The following is a 20,779-nucleotide window of genomic DNA, read 5'->3' on the forward strand; positions in this document are numbered from 1 at the left end:
ACGAAGCCTGGATCAGGAACCAGCAGGGTAGTCAGACGAAGCCTGGATCAGGAACCAGCAGGGTAGTCAGACGAAGCCAGGATCAGGAACCAGAAGCAGCAGCAGTCTTAGAAGCATGTGAACACAGGAGGACCAAGCAAGGAACTGAAGCCACAGACCTCCTATATATATGAGCTAGGCATCCAGCTCCTCCCAGTGGGAAGGAGAAGCCGCAGGGTGGGAGGCTACAAGAAACCCAGAAACCAAGATGGCCGCCAGCACATGTCAAACGAAGGAGAACAGCAAGAAGGTAAGACCATGACAGTACCTCCCCCTCAAGGGCCCCTCCTCCGCGGAGTAAGGAACGGTTTCTGAGGGAAGCGTGCGTGGAAGGCTCGGAGCAAGGCAGGAGCATGGACATCTGCGGAGGGAACCCAGGAACGCTCCTCTGGACCATAACCACGCCAATGGACCAAAAACTGCACCCGACCGCGGACCAGGCGTGAGTCCAGGATATTGCTCACCTCATACTCCTCCCGATTGCCCACTTGGACCGGACGAGGCCGAGGAACCGAGGAAGTGAAACGATTACACACCAGTGGCTTCAACAGGGAGACATGAAACACGTTGGAGATCCGCATGCCAGGAGGAAGCGCAAGGGCATAGGCTACCGGGTTTACCCTGCGAAGCACTCGGAAGGGACCAACAAAGCGAGGCGCCAGCTTGGGAGTGGGCACTCGAAGGTTGAGGTTGCGGGTGGACAACCATACGCGGTCTCCGACCTGGTAGGAAGGAGCGGGCGCTCGTCTGCGATCAGCCTGGAGTCTCTGGCGCTGCGCAGAGACCTCAAGGGACCTCTGGATCTGTACCCAAGAAGCACGTAGGACGGAAAGGTGATCCTCCACAGCCGGAATATCCTGGGGAGAGAATACCTCCGGTAACACGGCAGGTTGGAACCCATAATTGGCCATGAAGGGAGACGTCCCAGAGGAAGAGTTCACCGCCGTGTTCCTGGCAAACTCAGCCCAAGGCAGGAGGTCAACCCAATTGTCTTGGTGATCGGAGACATAGCAACGAAGGAATTGCTCCAAGGCCTGATTGGATCGTTCTGCGGCCCCATTGGACTGAGGGTGGTAGGCCGAGGAGAAAGAGAGATGAATCCCCAACTGGGAGCAAAAGGCGCGCCAGAACCTGGACACAAACTGACTCCCCCGATCCGACACAATCTCCTTGGGCAAACCGTGCAACCGGAAGACCTCCCTGGCAAAAATCGTGGCCAACTCTTGTGCAGAGGGTAACTTCTTGAGAGGAACACAGTGGCACATTTTGGAAAACCGATCCACAATCATGAGAATGACCGTATGGCCTCGGGATGCAGGGAGGTCCACAATGAAATCCATCCCCAGGTGTGACCATGGACGCTCCCCGGTGGCTATGGGTTGCAAAAGGCCCAACGGAAGGTGCCGAGGGGACTTACTCTGGGCACAAACGGAGCATGCCGCTACATATGCGGCGATGTCGGAACGTAGAGAAGGCCACCAGAACAGACGTGAAACAGCCCAGGACAGCTGATTCTTTCCAGGATGCCCCGCGGCCTTGGAGTTATGGTAGGTTCGCAACAACCGAGTGCGCAACTCCTCAGGCACAAAACATCTGCCGTTGGGTCTCCCAGAGGGAGCACCAGATTGAGCCGCCAAAATCTGCTCACCCAGGGGAGAGGTCAGGCTGGTGCGAATGGCGGCCAGGATCTGATTCGGAGGTATGACCGAAGTCGGAATCGACTCCTCCCCGGACAGCTCGGAGTACTGCCGTGATAAGGCATCCGCTCTGATGTTCTTGGAACCGGGTAGGTAGGAGACCACTTAATTAAAACGTGACAAGAACAGAGCCCATCTGGCCTGACGTGGTGTCAATCTCTTGGCCTCAGAGAGGTAGGTCAGATTCTTGTGGTCCGTCAGGATGAGAACCGGAACCACCGAGCCCTCGAGCAAGTGCCTCCATTCCTTAAGGGCCTGCACGATGGCCAATAACTCCCTGTCACCAATCTGATAGTTGCACTCCGCGGAAGACAGTTTCCAGGAGTAAAACCCACAAGGAAGCAGAGGACCCTCTGGTGTTCTACGCTGAGACAGAAGGGCGCCTACTCCCGTCTCAGACGCGTCCACCTCGAGGACAAAAGGCAACCCAGGGTTGGGATGCGACAGAATCGGAGCCGACACAAAGGCGGACTTTAGAGCCTCAAAAGCTCGGATGGCCTCGAGCGGCCAGACCTGGGGATTACTGCCCCTCCTGGTCAGATCCGTGAGAGGCTTGGCTAGCATGGAAAAGTCCCTGATGAACTTCCGATAATAATTGGCGAAGCCCAAAAAGCGCTGCAGGGCACGAAGACCACTGGGCTGGGGCCACTGTAAGACAGCCGAAACCTTCTCAGGATCCATGGAAAACCCCTCAGCGGAAATGATGTAACCTAAGAAGGTTACCTGGGATCGGTGAAATTCGCATTTCTCAAGCTTACCGAACAGCTTGTTCTCTCGTAACCGTTGCAACACTCGTCTGACATCCAGAATGTGGGCCTCCATGGATTCAGAATATACCAAGATGTCATCCAAATAGACCACCACACACTGCTGCAACAGGTCACGGAAAACATTGTTGATGAATTCCTGGAAGACTGCGGGCGCATTGCACAACCCAAAGGGCATAACCAAGGATTCATAATGACCGGTCCTGGTGTTAAACGCGGTCTTCCACTCATCGCCCGCCTTGATCCTTACCAGGTTATATGCCGCCCTCAGGTCGAGTTTGGTAAAGACCGTGGCCCCTTTGAGGCGATCGAACAGCTCGGAAATCAAGGGTATCGGGTAAGCGTTCTTGATCGTGATGCAATTGAGACCCCTGTAATCGATGCAAGGCCTCAACTCACCGCCCTTCTTTTTCACAAAGAAAAATCCAGCCCCTGCCGGGGACGAGGATTTGCGAATGTGTCCGCGTGAAAGCGCCTCCCTCACGTACTCCTCCATGGCCTCATTCTCCGCTACCGACAGTGGATAGACTTTGCCACGAGGAGGAACGGCACCAGATTGTAACACTATGGCACAATCGTATGGGCGGTGCGGAGGTAGGGCAACCGCACGCACCTTATCGAATACATCCCGGTACTCCTCGTATTCAGGAGGCAACAGAGAGTCCGAGGAAGTACACAGCAACTTGACAGGCCCATGGATGCAACTAGCCCCACACTGCGGTGACCACGAGAGGATCTCGGCCGATCTCCAATCGAAAGTCGGATTATGCTTCTGGAGCCAGGGGTACCCCAAGACCACCAAGTAGTGTGGAGACGAAATAACCTGGAGACAGACCGACTCTCTGTGAACGGCACCAATGGCCATCCCCACTGGAAGGGTCTCATGAGTCACGTGTGGCGGCAGAAGGGGTCTGCCGTCTATCGCCTCAAGAGCCAGTGGGGAACCTCGAGGCTGCAGAGGAATGGAATTGGCGGCAGCGAACACACTATCAATGAACAAACCACCAGCACCAGAGTCCACCAACGCCTGGGTCGTCACCGAGCCCCCGACCCAGGAGAGGACAACAGTAATCAGTGGTTTGTCAACACGGGAAACCGGGGACGAGGAGACTCCACCCAAGATCTGCCCCCGACAGGATCTCAGGTGCGAGCGTTTCCCGGACGGTTCGGGCATGCCAACCGAAAATGCCCACCGAGACCACAGTACATGCATCGGCGCTCGCGTCTCCGGAGTACCCTCTCCCCCTCGGACAGGCGAGCAAACCCCAGCTGCATGGGTTCACCCCCAGACAAGTCATCCCCAGGAGGCGTGGGAGGAGAGGGAGGCACGGGTGGGACAGCAAACGTAGGCGCCAATCTGTTAGAAGACCTCCGCAGGCTCTCCTTAAAGGAAGGTCTCTCCCTGAGTCTGGTGTCAATCAAAATCAGGAAAGAAATAAGAGACTCGAGCTCCACTGGTAGGTCCTTAGCTGCAACCTCATCCTTCAAGGCATCCGAGAGACCATGAGAGAAAGCAGCGACCAGAGCCTCATTATTCCAGCCCACCTCTGCTGCCAGGGTACGAAACTCAATGGCGTATTCAGCTACGGATCGTGAACCCTGTCTGATGGACATAAGGAGCTTCGCAGCAGAGGCAGCACTAATACCTTCCGAAGAGAAGCAACAAAACCGGAAAACTCGGCAACCACCGGATTGTTGTTCTCCCATAAAGGGCTGGCCCAGGCCAAGGCCTTGTCCGAGAGCAGCGAGATCAAGAAGCCCACCTTCGATCTCTCAGTAGGAAAGGCATGTGGCAGCAATTCGAAATAAATGCCCACCTGGTTAAGGAAACCTCGGCACTGAGTTGGCTCTCCCCCAAAGCGCTGTGGAAGGGGGGCAGAACCGGTCATACCCCGAAACACCGCAGGCGCAGCAACAGGTGTCGGGGTAGACTCTGGCGCAACAACCGGAGCGGCAGTAGGAGCGGCCCAGGAGCGACAACCGACCCATCGGCAACGGAAGCTAAATGAGCCGTGCGTTCAAGCAGGGTTTGCAACGCCACAGCGAACCGACCCAACAGGTGATCCTGCTGATCAAGTCTGGCAACCAGCGTAGGTAGCGAGGATGGCCCTGTACCGTCAGAATTCATGGCTTGGTCCTAATGTCATGGAACCATGAACCAGACGTACAACAAGAGATAAGTGGAAAAGAAGGCTTTATTGAAAATCAAGCTGTAAGGCAAAAGTCCAAACGGATGGCTAAACCGAAGCAGGGTCTTGCGAAGCCAGAGGTCAGGAACCAGAAGGGTAGTCAGACGAAGCCTGGATCAGGAACCAGCAGGGTAGTCAGACGAAGCCTGGATCAGGAACCAGCAGGGTAGTCAGACGAAGCCAGGATCAGGAACCAGAAGCAGCAGCAGTCTTAGAAGCATGTGAACACAGGAGGACCAAGCAAGGAACTGAAGCCACAGACCTCCTATATATATGAGCTAGGCATCCAGCTCCTCCCAGTGGGAAGGAGAAGCCGCAGGGTGGGAGGCTACAAGAAACCCAGAAACCAAGATGGCCGCCAGCACATGTCAAACGAAGGAGAACAGCAAGAAGGTAAGACCATGACAGCGGGGAAGGGCAGATTATTCACCCCCACAAATATCCACGGGGGCGGGCTCAGGCATCGTTGGTACACGCCCCCACAGCTTTGCTGCAGCATGTAAACAAAGCAAGAATAACAGAACCATGTAAAGGTGTAAGTATGGGGGTTTCTTAACACAAGCCGCGTGCGTGGGGATACGAGCGTAGTGCACATGCTCCATTCCAGACCACAGGTGCTACTCACAAAAGATCAAGTGGAGATAATATACCAAAATATCAATTTATTATCATATATAGAAATGGGGAAAAGACAGGATGGTAGACAGTATACAGAGAAGCAAAGGGCAGTATACACAACTGTGTGACCATGTGTGTCCACACAAAGATAAGCATGGATAACCTACAGGTAAAGGTAGTTATGATACACGGACAACCAAATCTGCATAGCATATAGTGGAGGTGACCCACAAGGGGGGTATATACTATGTAGCAGAATAAATAAATAACTGGTTGTACATGAATAACACCTCACATCAAAGAAAAATGGACATCCAGGACCAAGACATATATAATAACAAGTCACAAATAAAGTCGGTCACTGGATATCAAGATGTAATGATGCCCCACCGAATGATATCCTAGGCCTAATATGGATGTGATGTGAAACCATATATAGAGGTAACGTAGTGCTATACATGGAACGTACCTGAGGACATGATGAACACGAGTAGGTAAAGCCCTAAGCGCGAGACAGGTGCTACTCAAGCTGGGGGAGGGCCTCAGCCTCCGTCACCGCCCTCAGCCTTATGATTGGCTTCTGACTAAGGAAGCCTCCTGGTTGCCCGGCAACCAGGGGGGCGGTCCTGGGTTCACTGTGTACTTAAAGCCAGTCAGAGCCTTGACTCATTGCCGAGTTATTCAACCTTATGGTGAACACCCAGCTCCCTCCTGTGAACCTGTTGTTTATACTGACTTCCCAGCTACCGACTCCTTGCCTGTTTCCTCGATTACGATTTCTGCTGCCCGCCACGACCCGGAACTAGAATCGACTACCCGATTGGATTGACCTTTTTTGTACCACACAAATTTTTGGGATTATTTTGTCCCTGCCAAAGGATTCCATACCTGAGCCACTATTCCAGTCCTGACAGTCTAAAACTAGAGTCTGCTGGTTAGTAACTATCATTAGCTGAGATTGTACATCATTAGTTTGGTTTACAAGGCCTAACACATCCCATATTTGCTCATCTAGGTAGTCAGTGGAGTTAAATTTAAAACTTTCATTTTCTGGTCTTCAGATAGATAAGAAGTCTCTACAATTTATGTCAGCAAGTTCTAACCACGGTACCGGAATCGCTAAATAAGGCCTAGTCTTATTTAGCGATAATAAGCGAAAAAGATACATAAATGAAAAAAGGAAACTAAAACAAGGAATTACCAAATTAAAAACAAAAGAAGGAAGGTATATGGAAGAAGATAAAGAACTAGCTGACTGCCTCAATGAATACTTTTGTTCGGTTTTTACGAAGGAAAATGAAGGAGAAGGACCTCAGTTAGGAAAGAAGACTAATGAATCTTTTGACGCATGTGTCTTTACAGAGGAAGAGGTTCTGAGTCAGCTGTCTAAAATGAATACAAATAAGTCACAGGGGCCTGATGGGATACACCCAAAGCTATTAAAAGAGCTCAGCGGCGAACTAGCAAAACCATTAACAGATTTATTTAACCAATCACTGGTAACAGGAGTCGTCCCAGAAGATTGGAAATTAGCAAATGTTGTGCCCATTCACATGAAAGGTAGTAGGGAGGAATCGGGCAACTATAGGCCAGTAAGCCTAACATCAATAGTGGGGGAATGAATGGAAACCATACTTAAGGAGAGGATTGTGGACCATCTAAAATCTCATGGATTGAAAGATGAAAAACAGCATGGGTTTACTTCAGGGAGATCATGTCAAACTAATCTTATTGATTTTTTTGATTGGGTGACTAAAATAAAAGATGGCGGAGGTGCAGTAGACATCGCTTATCTGGACTTTAGTAAGGCTTTCGATACTGTCCCACAGAGAAGGCTTATCAATAAAGTGCAGTCTTTGGGCTTGGACTCCCATATTGTTGAATGGATTAGGCAGTGGCTGAGGGACAGGCAACAGAGGGTTGTAGTCCATGGAGTATATTCAGACCATGGTCTTGTTACCAGTGGGGCACCTCAGGGATCTGTTCTGGGACCCATATTGTTTAATATCTTTATCAGCGATATTGCAGAAGGCCTCGATGGTAAGGTGCGTCTTTTTGCTGATGACACAAAGATTTGTAACAGGGTTGATGTTCCTGGAGGGATACACCAAATGGAAAAGGACTTAGGAAAACTAGAGGAATGGTCAAAAATCTGGCAACTAAAATTGAATGTTGATAAGTGCAAGATAATGCACCTGGGGCGTAAAAACCCAAGAGCAGAACATACAATCAGTGATACAGTCCTAACCTCAGTATCTGAGGAAAGGGATCTAGGGATCATTATTTCAGAAGACTTAAAGGTAGGCAGACCATGTCATAGAGCAGCAGGAGATGCTAGCAGAATGCTGGGTGTATGGGGAGAGGCATCACCAGTAGACAGAGGGAGGTGCTCATGCCGCTCTACAGAGCACTAGTGAGACCTCATCTGGAGTATTGTGTGCAGTACTGGAGACCATATCTCCAGAAGGATACTGATACATTGGAGAGAGTTCAGAGAAGAGCTACTAAACTGGTCCATGGATTGCAGGATAAAACTTACCAGGAAAGATGAAAGGACCTTAACATGTATAGCTCGGAAGAAAGACGAGACAGAGGGGATATGAGAGAGACGGCTAAATACATAAAGGGGATCAACAAGGTAAAAGAGGAGAGAAGATTTAAAAGAAGAAAAACTGCTACAAAAAGACATAGTTTTACATTAGAGGGGCAAAGGTTTAAAAGTAATATCAGGAAGTATTACTTTACTGAGAGAGTAGTGGATGCATGGAATAGCCTTCCTGCAGATGTGGTAGCTGCAAATACAGTGGAGGAGTTTAAGCATGCATGGGATAGGCATAAGGCCATCCTTCATATAAGATAGGGCCAGGGGCTATCCATAGTATTCAGTATATTGGGCCGACTAGATGGGCCAAATGGTTCTTATCTGCCGGCACATTCTATGTTTCTTTGAACTCACAGGTTTTTATAATTGTCCGCATCAGTCATATTCTTTAACATGACCTGATGATGGCTAATAAGGGCATTGTCCAAGTCACTTTTTAGGTTCACATGTAGAGCTTGAATGCTCAGACCCAGTAGTAGCAGTGCAAGGATCTCCATCCTCAGGGTGGGGCACCTTTTTTGCAATGTGAGGCGTGAATCCAGTTAGGCTTTCCTTCTACCTTTACAGAGGTTGCAGTTTTCAACAGGACTTGGAAGGGACCATCAAATCTGGGCTCAATGGTTTTCCCCACGTTCCTCTTTATCACCACCCAATCTCCAGGCTCAAGACTGTGTGTGCCTTCTACTGAATCAGGGTCTGGAATAGAAGCAAACACTTGTTTATGAGTGTGATCTAACCTTTCAGTAAAGGCCTTCATGTATCTGACCATACTATCAGTCTGCAACTGTTGATGAAAATACAATCCTATCCTTGGAGCACTGCCAAACAATACCTCAAAGGGGGACAACCCTGTTGTCTTGTTCGGGGTGGTTCTTATGGAATATAAGGCTAGAGGCAAACACTCTGTCCATGGTCTACCTGTTTCCTGCATGGCTTTCTGAATTTTCAGTTTTATTGTCCCGTTCAAGCATTCGACACAGCCGCTGTTTTGTGGGTGGTACACTGTATGGAAAGCTTGGGTTGCATCACTTCACCTCATCACTTCACCTGTAAAGTGGGAACCTCTATCTGACTCAATAACTTCAGGAACACCGTATCTGCATATCAGTTCACTGACCAGTTTCTTTGAGGTGTTCTTTGCATTTGCCTTAGACACGGGATAAGCTTCCGGCCACCCTGAAAAGAGATCAACACACACAAGAACAAACTCATACACTCCTACCTTAGTCAGTGGTTGTAGTCTATCTGCAGTCTCTGGAACGGGTAAAATGGCCTAGGAGTGTGCTTGCTTAGAATCTTCACCACTTGGCCGTTGTTGTTCAATGCACAGACCATACATCCTTGTACAAATCGAGCGGCTACTGCAGAAAACACTGGAGCAATCCACCCTTTATTTACCACACTAACCATGGCACCTTTCGACAGATTTGTAGGCCCATGGGCCTCCTGAGCAATAACCGAATACAGAGGGCGTGGTAGACAAATTCTGTCTGTTTCACTATAGTCCTTGGTCATCTGGCCCAGCCCCTTGTTTAGTCCATAGTTCTTTTTCTTTAGGTGGGGCCTGCTCAGACAATTTGATGGGTATATTTACGGGTCTTAAGGCTCTTACCGGGGTGGCATTAGCACTCAGAAGCCGGTGCACAGTTAGCTTGGCTGCCTTATCAGCTCTGTCATCGCCTTTTACCTCTGCCGTGGTACACCTTGTGTGAGCCTTTACTTTCACAATAGCAACTTCTTCTGGCAACAGTAAAGAGTTCATTAGTTCAAGCACAGAGTCTCTGTTTTTAATGGACTGACCTGCAGAAGTCAAAAAGTCTCTGGCCCGCCATATGGGTCCATAGTCATGTGTAATACCAAAAGCATACCTGGAGTCCGTGTAGATGTTCACCTTCTTCCCTTCGGCCATTTTACACGCCTCAGTGAGTGCTTTCAACTCTTGCGCAGACATGTGCGGAGGGAGTGGTTCAGCAACGGCTACCTCATGCTGTGTGACCACTGCATATCCAGTGTGGAACCGGCCATCTTCTCCCATAAACCTGCTTCCATCTACAAAATACTCAAGATCAGCGTATTCAAGAGGTTTTTCATGCACATGAGAAAATCCAGAAGTTTCTTGCTGCATCAACTGTATACAATCATAAGGATCATTTTCAGATAAATCCCTCCCCCATTTCTGAATCTGTAATTGGTAACAAAGTAGCAGGATTCAGAGTAGTACGTCTTTTGAAAGAAATATTGTCTGGCATGAGGAGGGCACATTGGAGTCTCAGTTGTCTAGCCATGGAAATGTGCTTTGGCTGAACTTGACTAAGAATACCCTGGATGTCATGTGGGGTTTGTACCACTAGGGGGTAGTCGAGGACTATCTCAGATGCTTTTTCCACCATGAGCTGGACAGCCGCCACAGCCCTGACACATGAAGGAGCTCCTCAAGACACAGGATCTAGTCTGGCAGAGAAGTATGCTATTGGTCTCTGCCTATCTCCATGTTTCTGGGTTAACACTGCTATGCTGTGTCCCTGGAGTTCTGAACAAAACAGACTAAACGGTTGATCATAGTTTGGGATTCCTAATGCCGGTGCACACAATATTGCCAATTTCAGAGTGAAAAAGGACTTGATTGCATGTTCCGTCAGACAAAAAGGTTCCGATGACAGGCAATCATACAAAGGCTGCATAAGCATGGATGCATGCCTTATCCAGGGTCTGCAGTACGAGACCAGACTCCAAAACATCCTGAGGGGTTTTGGCCCCTGAGGGAATTTTTTTGTCCTTCACCACTTGTTTTCTCTCCTGAGTAAGGTGCCTTGCACCCTCTGAGAGACAATGCCCCAGAAATGTAACTCTTGACTGGCAGTATTGCAGTTTGTCTCGGGAAACTTTGCAACCACTTTCTGCAAGAAATATCAACAATGACAGCGTGGCTTCCCTGCAGCTTTTCCAGTTTTATGCACACAGGAGTAGATCATCAAGATATTGAAGTAACACAACATCATCAGGGATTGACCAACCAGATAAAAACTGACTGGAGGGCCTGCCTATAAACAGAAGGCGAATTCTGTGCTCCCTGGGGTAAAACTGTCCAAACATATTGATTACCTTTAAATGTAAACGCAAACAGATATTGACAATCAGAATGTAGAGGAACACTGAAAAATGCATTTGCTAGGTCTATCACAGTGAAACTTGTGGCAGTTGGTGGCACCTGGGACAATAAAGTGTGCGGGTTTGGCACAATGGGAGTCTGCAGCACCGTGACCTTATTGACTTCCCTAGGATCATGAACCATCCTGTATGTTACTGGTTGTCCTTTTACTGGCTTCTTCTTAACTGGGAACAGGGGCGTGTTTGCTGGTGAACTGGTCCTTACTAAGACCCCTATTCTCTCATACTGCTTCACCTGTAAGGCCACTGCTTGTTCTTGGGCATGACCATGACTCAAGGGGTGCTGTTTAACACAGGGTGGTTGGCAACCTGGTTTAAGATGAATCATGAAAAGGGTAACATTAAGTTTCCCGATGTCCAACTTTGTGGATGCCCACAACTTGTCCAGGACCCCCTGTAACTCCTCACAATCCTTGTAATGTAACGGGCATCCTATCTTGGGCTCGAGGTACAAAGCCATAACTTGACACAGAACCTCATCCGAGGCTCCTATATCTACCCGTGTGGTGCCATCCTCATTGAAATGTATATGTGCCCCTAGGGCTTGCAACACATCAATGCCCAACAAATTAGAGGGAATATTTTCCATGACTAACAATTGTGTTACAACTATTTTTAATTCTCAATTTTAACAGCAGTTTTTTTAACATAAATTGTCTCCCCTGTGAAACCTGCTGCAGGTACATAATCTCCACTCATCTGCCATAATTGAACATGTTTTGGATTTATCACTGTTTTGGCTGCCCCCGTGTCCACCAAGAAAAGGACTTGTTTATTCCCCAATTGTACTGGTATTTGAATTTGACGCCCCTGTTTCGCTATACTCATGGCAGATAAGGACACGGGGTTGTCGGTCTACTATTGTGAACCAGCAGAGACAGGGTTAATGTCTGAGGTTCCCTGGGTCTGTTGATTCTCCTGCTGCTGGCGAGGAGCACGGCAGTTTCTCTTAATGTGTCCTGACTTTCCACAGCTGTAACACTCGAATTCATTCCTCCTCTCAGGCTTACAGGCTTTGAGTTTAGCCTGCAAGGCTCGTCTCAGTCCTTCCATGAAGGCAGACGTGAGAAGTTTTTCCTCCCCTTTGTCCTGTGGCATCCCACCCCATGTCAGTCCAGACAGTTCTTAGTCTTGACTCAAAGGAGACTACATCCTCTTTAGCCTCCTGCACTACGTCCTTCAGGCTCCGTGAACTCTCATCCTCCTTTGTCCTGGCCCATCTACCAAAAGTCCTGCAGTACTCTGTCCCTGACTGTTCTGTCTTCTTCCAATCCCTCCAGGCCACATTTGGGTCATTTGTCGCTCGGTCGCCTTCTAGGGTATTCTTAACGAAGCTATACTGTGCCTCCCCTAACTTCAGGGCGACCAAGTCATTTAATAAGTCTGCCCATGTTGCTCTGTTAGTGGCCTGTATCTGTTGTAACATTCGGGATGTGGGCATGGGTTGCGTCAGTGGGTCAAGTATCCTTGACAGTAGTCCCAGATGGTCCTTAGGAACCATGGAACATACTGTATAAGGTGCTGATGAAATTAATGGGGAGCCTGAGGAGGTAGTGCTGCCTATTGGCCGTCTTGGCCATCTCCACCACCAGCTCCATCGGCGGTGGGCTCCTGAGGGACCTGTGGTATCATCCCTGTTCTCAATAGCACTGGATATAATCTAGTATGGTATCTGGGAGCACCACACACCCTGCAGGTTTCAGTCTAATCTGGATTCTGATTCCCGCAGGTCCTGCATATCCATCCTTCCCGGCCCTGGAGGATTATAAGGCGGTGGACCTCCAGATTTAACTTTTTCATTTTTTTCTTCAGGGGGTTTGTAGTACAACTTTCCCCTGTAAACTTGTGGCTTCCATCATTGTAACATAGTACATAAGGCGGAAAAAAGACATTTGTCCATCCAGTTCGGCCTGTCATCCTGCAAGTTGATCCAGAGGAAGGCAAAAAAAAACCCTATGAGGTAGAAGCCAATTTTTCTCACTTTAGGGTAATAAATAATTCCTTCCCGACTCCAATCAGGCATCAGAATAACTCCCTGGACCTCTCTCTAGTAGCTATAGCCTGTAATATTATTACACTCCAGAAATACATCCAGGCCCCTCCTGAACTCTTTTATTGTACTCACCATAACCACCTCCTCAGGCAGAGAGCTCCATAGTCTCACTGCTCTTACCGTAAAGAGTCCATAGTCTCACTGCTCTTACAGTAAAGAGTCCATAGTCTCACTGCTCTTACAGTATAGAGTCCATAGTCTCACCGCTCTTACAGTAAAGAGTCCATAGTCTCACTGCTCTTACAGTAAAGAGTCCATAGTCTCACCGCTCTTACAGTAAAGAGTCCATAGTCTCACTGCACTTACAGTAAAGAGTCCATAGTCTCACTGCTCTTACAGTAAAGAGTCCATAGTCTCACCGCTCTTACAGTAAAAAGTCCATAGTCTCACTGCTCTTACAGTAAAGAGTCCATAGTCTCACCGCTCTTACAGTATAGAGTCCATAGTCTCGCTGCTCTTACCGTAAAGGGTCCATAGTCTCACTACTCTTACCGTAAAGAGTCCATAGTCTCGCTGCTCTTACAGTATAGAGTCCATAGTCTCACTGCTCTTACCGTAAAGAATCCTCTTCTATGTTTGTGTACAAACCTTCTTTCCTCCAGACGCAGAGGATGTCCCCTCGTCACAGTCACAGTCCTGGGGATAAATAGATGATGGGAGTGATCTCTGTACTGACCCCTGATATATTTATACATAGTAATTAGATCTCCCCTCAGTCGTCTTTTTTCTAAAGTGAATAACCCTAATTTTGATAATCTTACAGGATACTGCAGTCCCCCCATTCCAGTTATTACTTTAGTTGCCCTCCTCTGGACCCTCTCCGGCTCTGCTATGTCTGCCTTGTTCACTGGAGGCCAGAACTGTTCACAGTCCTCCATGTGTGGTCTGACTAATGATTTGTAAAGTGGTAGGACTATGTTCTCATCACGGGCGTCTATGCCCCTTTTGATGCAACCCATTATCTTATTGGCCTTGCCTGACACTGGTTTTTGCAGCTTAGTTTGCTGTTTATTAAAATTCCTTTTCCATGTCAGTGTTACCGAGTGTTTTACCATTTAGTATGTACGGGTGACTTGCATTATTCCTTCCCATGTGCATAACTTTACATTTGTCAGTGTTAAACCTCATCTGCCACTTATCTGCCGAAGCCTCCAATCTATCCAGATCCCTCTGTAGTAGTATACTCTGTAGTATATATACAGTATACTGTCCTCTGTAGTATATATATACAGTATACTGTCCTCTGTAGTATATACACAGTATACTGTCCTCTGTAGTATATATACAGTATACTGTCCTCTTCAGTGTTAATTACTTTACACAGTTTAGTGTCATCTGCGAAAATTTATATTTTACTGTGCAAGCCTTCTACAAGATCATTAATAAATATATTGAAGAGAATAGGGCCCAATACTGACCCCTGAGGTACCCCACTAGTGACAGTGACCCAATCTGAGTATTTGCCATTACTACCCACCCTCTGTTTTCTATCACTCAGCCAGTTACTTACCCACATACAGACGTTTTCTCCCAGTCCGAGCATTCTCATTTTATATACTAACCTTTTATGTGGTACAGTGTCAAACGCTTTGGAGAAACCTTTGGTTTCGACCTCTCTTGCTACATTAATCCAGATGTTAACTACATCTTCACATCCATGATCCTTAATCCACCCACTGTGGGTGTGCTTGAACCTTTACCAAACCTCTAAATCGAGGTTTCCATGTTTCATACCTGCTTTTTCCAACACTGTCAACTTTAACGCATCTTTGCCACCTGGTTTTCCTACCAGTTGTTTACCTGTCTCATACTCTTCAGGAAGGTTGTTCTGATTACCCATTGTCTATTCCTGAATCTGTGCTTACTAGGGAGAACCTAGATGTCTATTTTCCCCGGGCTTCAGGCCCCTTCCCCGGGCTTCAGGCCCCTTCCCCGGGCTTCAGGCCCCTTCCCCTAGCTTCCTGACAGATTCTACACACACAATAAACAATGACAGATACATAGACAGTTACTCCCAGAACAATCCCAAGCAATTCCCAGCTAAAATCCTGGCTGGTTATCTGCTAGCCCTTTATCAGGGTCACAGATTCTTAACCATAAAGGACGACTAACGTTACCTTATACTCTGCCGGACCCTCGAACAAGACAAATGCCAGACAGGGAGGTACAGACTACTTGTAAGAAAAAGCTCTTACCTCAGTGCTGATTTTTGTCTCTTTGTCCCTGTGTGGCACGTCCAGACGTCGGGGGTCTCAGCAGGAAGGACCAGTTAGGGCAAAAAACCCAATGTCGGAAGAGCGGTGGACACTGAATTAGAAGTTATGGAAGCTGTGTTTCAAGAGTTTCTAAACTTTATTAAAGAAAGCAGAGGTTAATAAAGTGATTTTCTGGATCATTTCCAACTGAAGACGTAGTCAAACATTTACGTCATTAACTCATTAAAAACACAATCTGAAATGAGCATCTTTTTGGCTAAATGCCTAGAACGTCTGCTTAATCTCAACTGTGGGTGCTAGCCACATACTGGTGCTCCTGACGCTTGTTAAGATTCCTTTCTAACAAGCGTTGGTGGAGGCAAGGAGTGACCTTGAAGTTACAGTAACTTTCCACAAGAAGCTCACAGTTCATTAATGTAAAATGGCAGTATGAAATACAAACGTGGAGTCTTAACCCTCACCCTGGGCCTTATGTCAGGGAGATTTGTCACCTTGTAGTCATTTTAGTCTTTTATTAGAACTTTTACAGCTCATTACAGAGATGCAGGCTTAGGGTGCAGTGTACAGCTGTGTGTGAACAGGGATATACCCCTAGTGCTGTCTCTGGCGGCAGCGGGTGATTTATGTGTTGCCGCAGCTGGCGTTGCGCTGTGACACTGCAGGTGCAGCAGAGTGCATGTCCGTGGAGGCCCCGTCAGGTCAAGTTCACACATTGCGTATTTGTGGCTGAATCCATACTGAAGCTCCATGAATAAGCCGCATAAAAAATCAGTTTAGACTGCAGCAGCGACACCAGCGCGGCTGCCCCCGCAGGATAGGATTAGATAGGGGAGGGTCACCCCTGGGCCCCTGCTGATCATAAGAACGGGGCCCTTGTTCTCCCATTCACTCTATGACACCGCTGGTGAGCGCGCCTTCACATACTGCAGATTTTGATAAACAATTTTCCGTGACTTAAAATCCGTTCCATTCGTCAGAATGCGGCTCGCAGAAGTCCATTTTTTTGCCGCCCTGTAATGGAGAGGATTTTCAGTTGCGAAAATTTCTGCAGCAAAATCTGCAGTGTGAGAAAGAGACCCTTAAAAGGCAAACATCGCTGTGATACAGTCCGTACGTCACCCCCTTAAATACCTTCATAGAAGGAAACCACGGAGTGAGGCGATACGCGTGCCCTCCCCCCGGTTATTGTGGGGATATTTCCTCCCTCATCGTACTCCGTCACACGTTCTGGGGTGTCGGTCACCCTTCGCGGCGTATGCCCTGCTTTGATTACATCATGGCGGTTTGAATTTTATTGTGGTTTTTGGTTTTGTGTTTAGTTTGTTTACGCCTAATACATTTGTTTATGGATTTGTCCTTTATCCCCTGCCAGCCTGGTCCTTTCACTTTTACTAGCGAAGATCTTTATATAAACTCCGAATCACTGTATCCCTCAGAGGTATAGGGAAGAAGTCGCCATATAGACCGTCAGGGACCGCGGTCGTCCGGAGGAAGTTACCAGGCCGGCTTTGGCTTCTGGGTAGTAATTGGAAGAAAAAAAATCTAATTCCAGCACTGGAAAAATCCAGCTTTATTTCGGGACATGTTAGAAACAACACGGCACGCATCCACATGTACATAACATATCCGCTTATGCGTTTTAAGCGCCTTTTGCTTCTCTGTGGGCCCTTACAGGAGGCAAAGGGGCTCAAAACACGTATGTGGATATTTTAGGTGCCTGTGGATGCGCACCATGATGTTTTTAAGGGCATGTTCACATCTGCGTTGGAGGTTCTGTTCATAAAAAATAGCAGAGAGAAAAGTCCTGCATGCAGGATCATTACGATCATTCATCCACCATTCACTTTGCGGCATATCGGTTTACACCGGGAGGCGGCACCGTTACATTGTACAATAATTTGTTACCGAAAATTGTTCCATCATCGCCTAATGTAAGAGGGCCCTTAGGCTATAGTCACAGACATCTGAAAAATCTATTCCATAGATTGGAGGGCAGTTTCTGCCTTACATCAGTATCTAGAAGCCAAGATCTTCGGAGCGTCAGCCCCATTCGCGCACATACCGAAATCCCCAACTGTGATCCATTTCAGAATAGACTAAGTGTGCACGGTAGGTCGGCTTATTCCCAGAGACATTTGGCACCTTCTGAGGGGTCTGAGTTGAGTAGTTCCAGCACCTCCTTGTGGTCATGTCTTAAAGGAAATCTGTCACCAGTTTTATTGTGTCCTAAGGGCAACATGAACCAGTGACAGACCCCCTTAACAAAATGCCGGGTCACGTTCTTTAACTGACTCCGCTACAATCTCGTGCTAAACAGCCCCAGTGTGTTCTAAGGAGTCCTGATATTCATGAGCCCCGGGCTGTCCCCGCCCACCTGCTGTCAATCAGAAGCAGGGGGCGGGGAGAGCTGTGGGCTCATGAATACGGGGACTCATTGGCGTGCGCTAGTGGTGACAGATTCCCTTTAAAGCTGAGGAGTTGTCAGGTACAATCCTTACTAGGGTTGTTGCGGGTATCGAAATTTCGATACCCAATCGATACTTTTGTCCCGGTATCGATACGATACCGGGATTTCCGTTTTTTCGATACTGGGCTGCGCTTCAGCGCAGCCTAGTATCTCTGAACATGAGCGCGCTGCTATCGGCGCGCTCATGTTCTCTCAGCAGCACAGGGAGAAGAGAGGGGGGGAGGAGGGGCGGGCAGGCGCACTGCGCCACCAATGAGGAGAGAGGGGCGGGCGCTCTGCGCTACCAAATAGGACTATTCCCATTTCCCACAGAGCGGCGCCCAGCGATGCCCCAGCACTCACCATTAGTCCTGGGCGCCGCTCCGTTCGCCCGCAGTGCCCCATTACTGTCTCCTCTCCTGCTCCACATGCTGCTGATTACTATCGGAGCGATGGGAGGAGACATCAGCTTCACTAGTGGGCGTTCCTTCTCCCTGCGCTGCGATTGGACAGCGCTACAGCCAGGAAGAAGGAACGCCCACTAGTGAAGCTGATGTCTCCTCCCATCGCTCCGATAGTAATCAGCAGCATGTGGAGCAGGAGAGGAGACAGTAATGGGGCACTGCGGGCGAACGGAGCGGCGCCCAGGACTAATGGTGAGTGCTGGGACATCGCTGGGCGCCGCTCTGTATGGCCTGAAAGTCAGTCTAACACAATACAGGAGGCGGGTGCCGGCAGCAGAATCGCATTGCCGGCACCCTGCCCCTGACAGGGAGCTGCGATCAGAGGCAGTTAACCCCTCAGGTGCGGCACCTAAGGGGTTAACTGCTGATCTGCCAGTACCCGCCTCCTGTATAAAGGGGTAATTTATCATTGGTGGTGCAGTGTGCCCCTCAACCCCCCCATCCCATTAAAATCATTGGTGGCACAGTGCGCCGGCCCCTCTCAACCCCCCAGTATTAAAATCATTGGTGGCAGTGGCCACAGGGACCTCTCCCCTCCCCCTCATTGGTGGTGCAGTGGCAGCTTCTGATCGGAGCCCCAGCTGTGTAAGCCTGGGGCTCCGATCAGTTACCATGGCAGCCAGGACGCTACAGAAGCCCTGGTTGCCATGGTAACATCCCTGATGCTGTGTGCACAAGGCACAGAGCAGCAGGGACAGTGTGAAGTCCTATTCACCCTGATAGAGCTGAATAGGACAAGGGATGAAAGATCCCAGGTTCTAGCCCCTAAGGCTACTTTCACACTTGCATTCAGAGCGGATCCGTCTGCATTATATTGTAAAAAAAAATTCTAACTGTGAAAGTAGCCTGAACGGATCCGTCCAGACTTTTACATTGAAAGTCAATGGGGGACGGATCCGTTTGAAGATTGAGCCATATTGTGTCATCTTCAAACGGATCCGTCCCCATTGACTTCCATTGTAAACAAGCTCGCCTCCGCACGGCCAGGCGGACACCCGAACGCTGCAAGGAGCGTTCAGGTGTCCGCCTGCTGAGCGGAGCGGAGGCTGAACGCTGCCAGACTGATGCATTCTGAGCGGATCCGCATCCACTCAGAATGCATTAGGGCTGGACGGATGCGTTCGGGGCCGCTTGTGAGAGCCTTCAAACGGAGCTCACAAGCGGACACCCGAACGCTAGTGTGAAAGTAGCCTAAGGGGGGAAATAGTTATTTAATAAAAAGTGTTAAAAAAAAAGTAAAAAAAACCCCCACCAAAATATGAAGTATAAATGACCCCCTTTTCCCAATTTCACATATATAAAAATATATAAATAATAAACATATTACATATCGCCACGTCAGAAAAGTCCAAACTATTAAAATATTTAAAAAAATCTAGTTGGTGAAAGCCGGAACAGAAAAAAATTAATAAAAACTGCGCGATTCGCCATTTTTAAACATGCGGAATGCACGTGGCTTTTTTGGTTTATTTTTTTTTGCGTGGTATCGAATGGTATCGAGTATCGCAATACTTTTTCATGGTATCGAAACCGAATCAAAAATTTGGTATCGCAACAACTCTAATCCTTACTAGAGCCTGCTCTTCCTGCTCCCACGGTGGTATCTTTACACCTCCCCGCCTGACGCTGCCCATCGTACATGGAGATCTCAGGCTGCTATGCAGTTGTTCAACCGTAGAAAGTGCAATCCTCTCAGGTAATCAGGTGGGACCAACAGCCGAGCATAGGGCTTGTGCCTCTGAAGTGCAGACGTATCAGGGATATATTTATGTTGAATGGGTCTGGATCCGTTGCAGCTGCCGCACGGATGGGGCCCGTGCATTGGGGACCATAAATTGCAGTCCCCAGCGCACGGAACAGCCGCACAATGGCTGTGTGCATGAGGCCCAAGGCCTCTTTCACACGACCGTATGGCTTTTTCATTGTTTTGCGGTCCGTTTTTTACGGATCCATTGTTCCAATTTTTGTTTCCGTTTTTCCGTATGGCATATACAGTAATTACATAGAAAAAATTGGTCTGGGCATAAAATTTTCAATAGATGGTTCTGCAAAAACGGAACTGATACAGAGGACATACGGAGGCATTTCCGTATGTGTTCCGTTTTTTTGAGGACTCATTGACTTGAATGGAGCCACGGAACGTGATTTGCGGGCAATAATAGGACATGTTTTATCTTTCAACGGAATGGAAAAACAGAAATACGAAAACGGTGTGCATTCCATTTTTTTTTGCGAAACTATTGAAATACGGACCATATATGGAATGCAAAAAACGGCCCATAAAGATAAAAAAAAAAACATGGTCGTGTGAGAGAGGCCTTACCCTGAGAATTCTGGAATCTACTGAATTAGGCTACATGCACACGACCGTATTTTGTTTCAGTGTCCGATCCGTTTTTTTTGCGGATAGGATGCGGACCCATTCATTTCAATAGGTCCGCAAAAAACAAGGACAGCACACTGTGTGCTGTCCGCATCAGTATGTCCGTTCCGTTGCTCCGCTAAAAAAATAGTGCATGT

This window comes from Bufo gargarizans, chromosome 8 (assembly GCF_014858855.1).
Source record: "Bufo gargarizans isolate SCDJY-AF-19 chromosome 8, ASM1485885v1, whole genome shotgun sequence".
In the NCBI taxonomy this organism is placed as follows: Eukaryota; Metazoa; Chordata; class Amphibia; order Anura; family Bufonidae; genus Bufo; species Bufo gargarizans.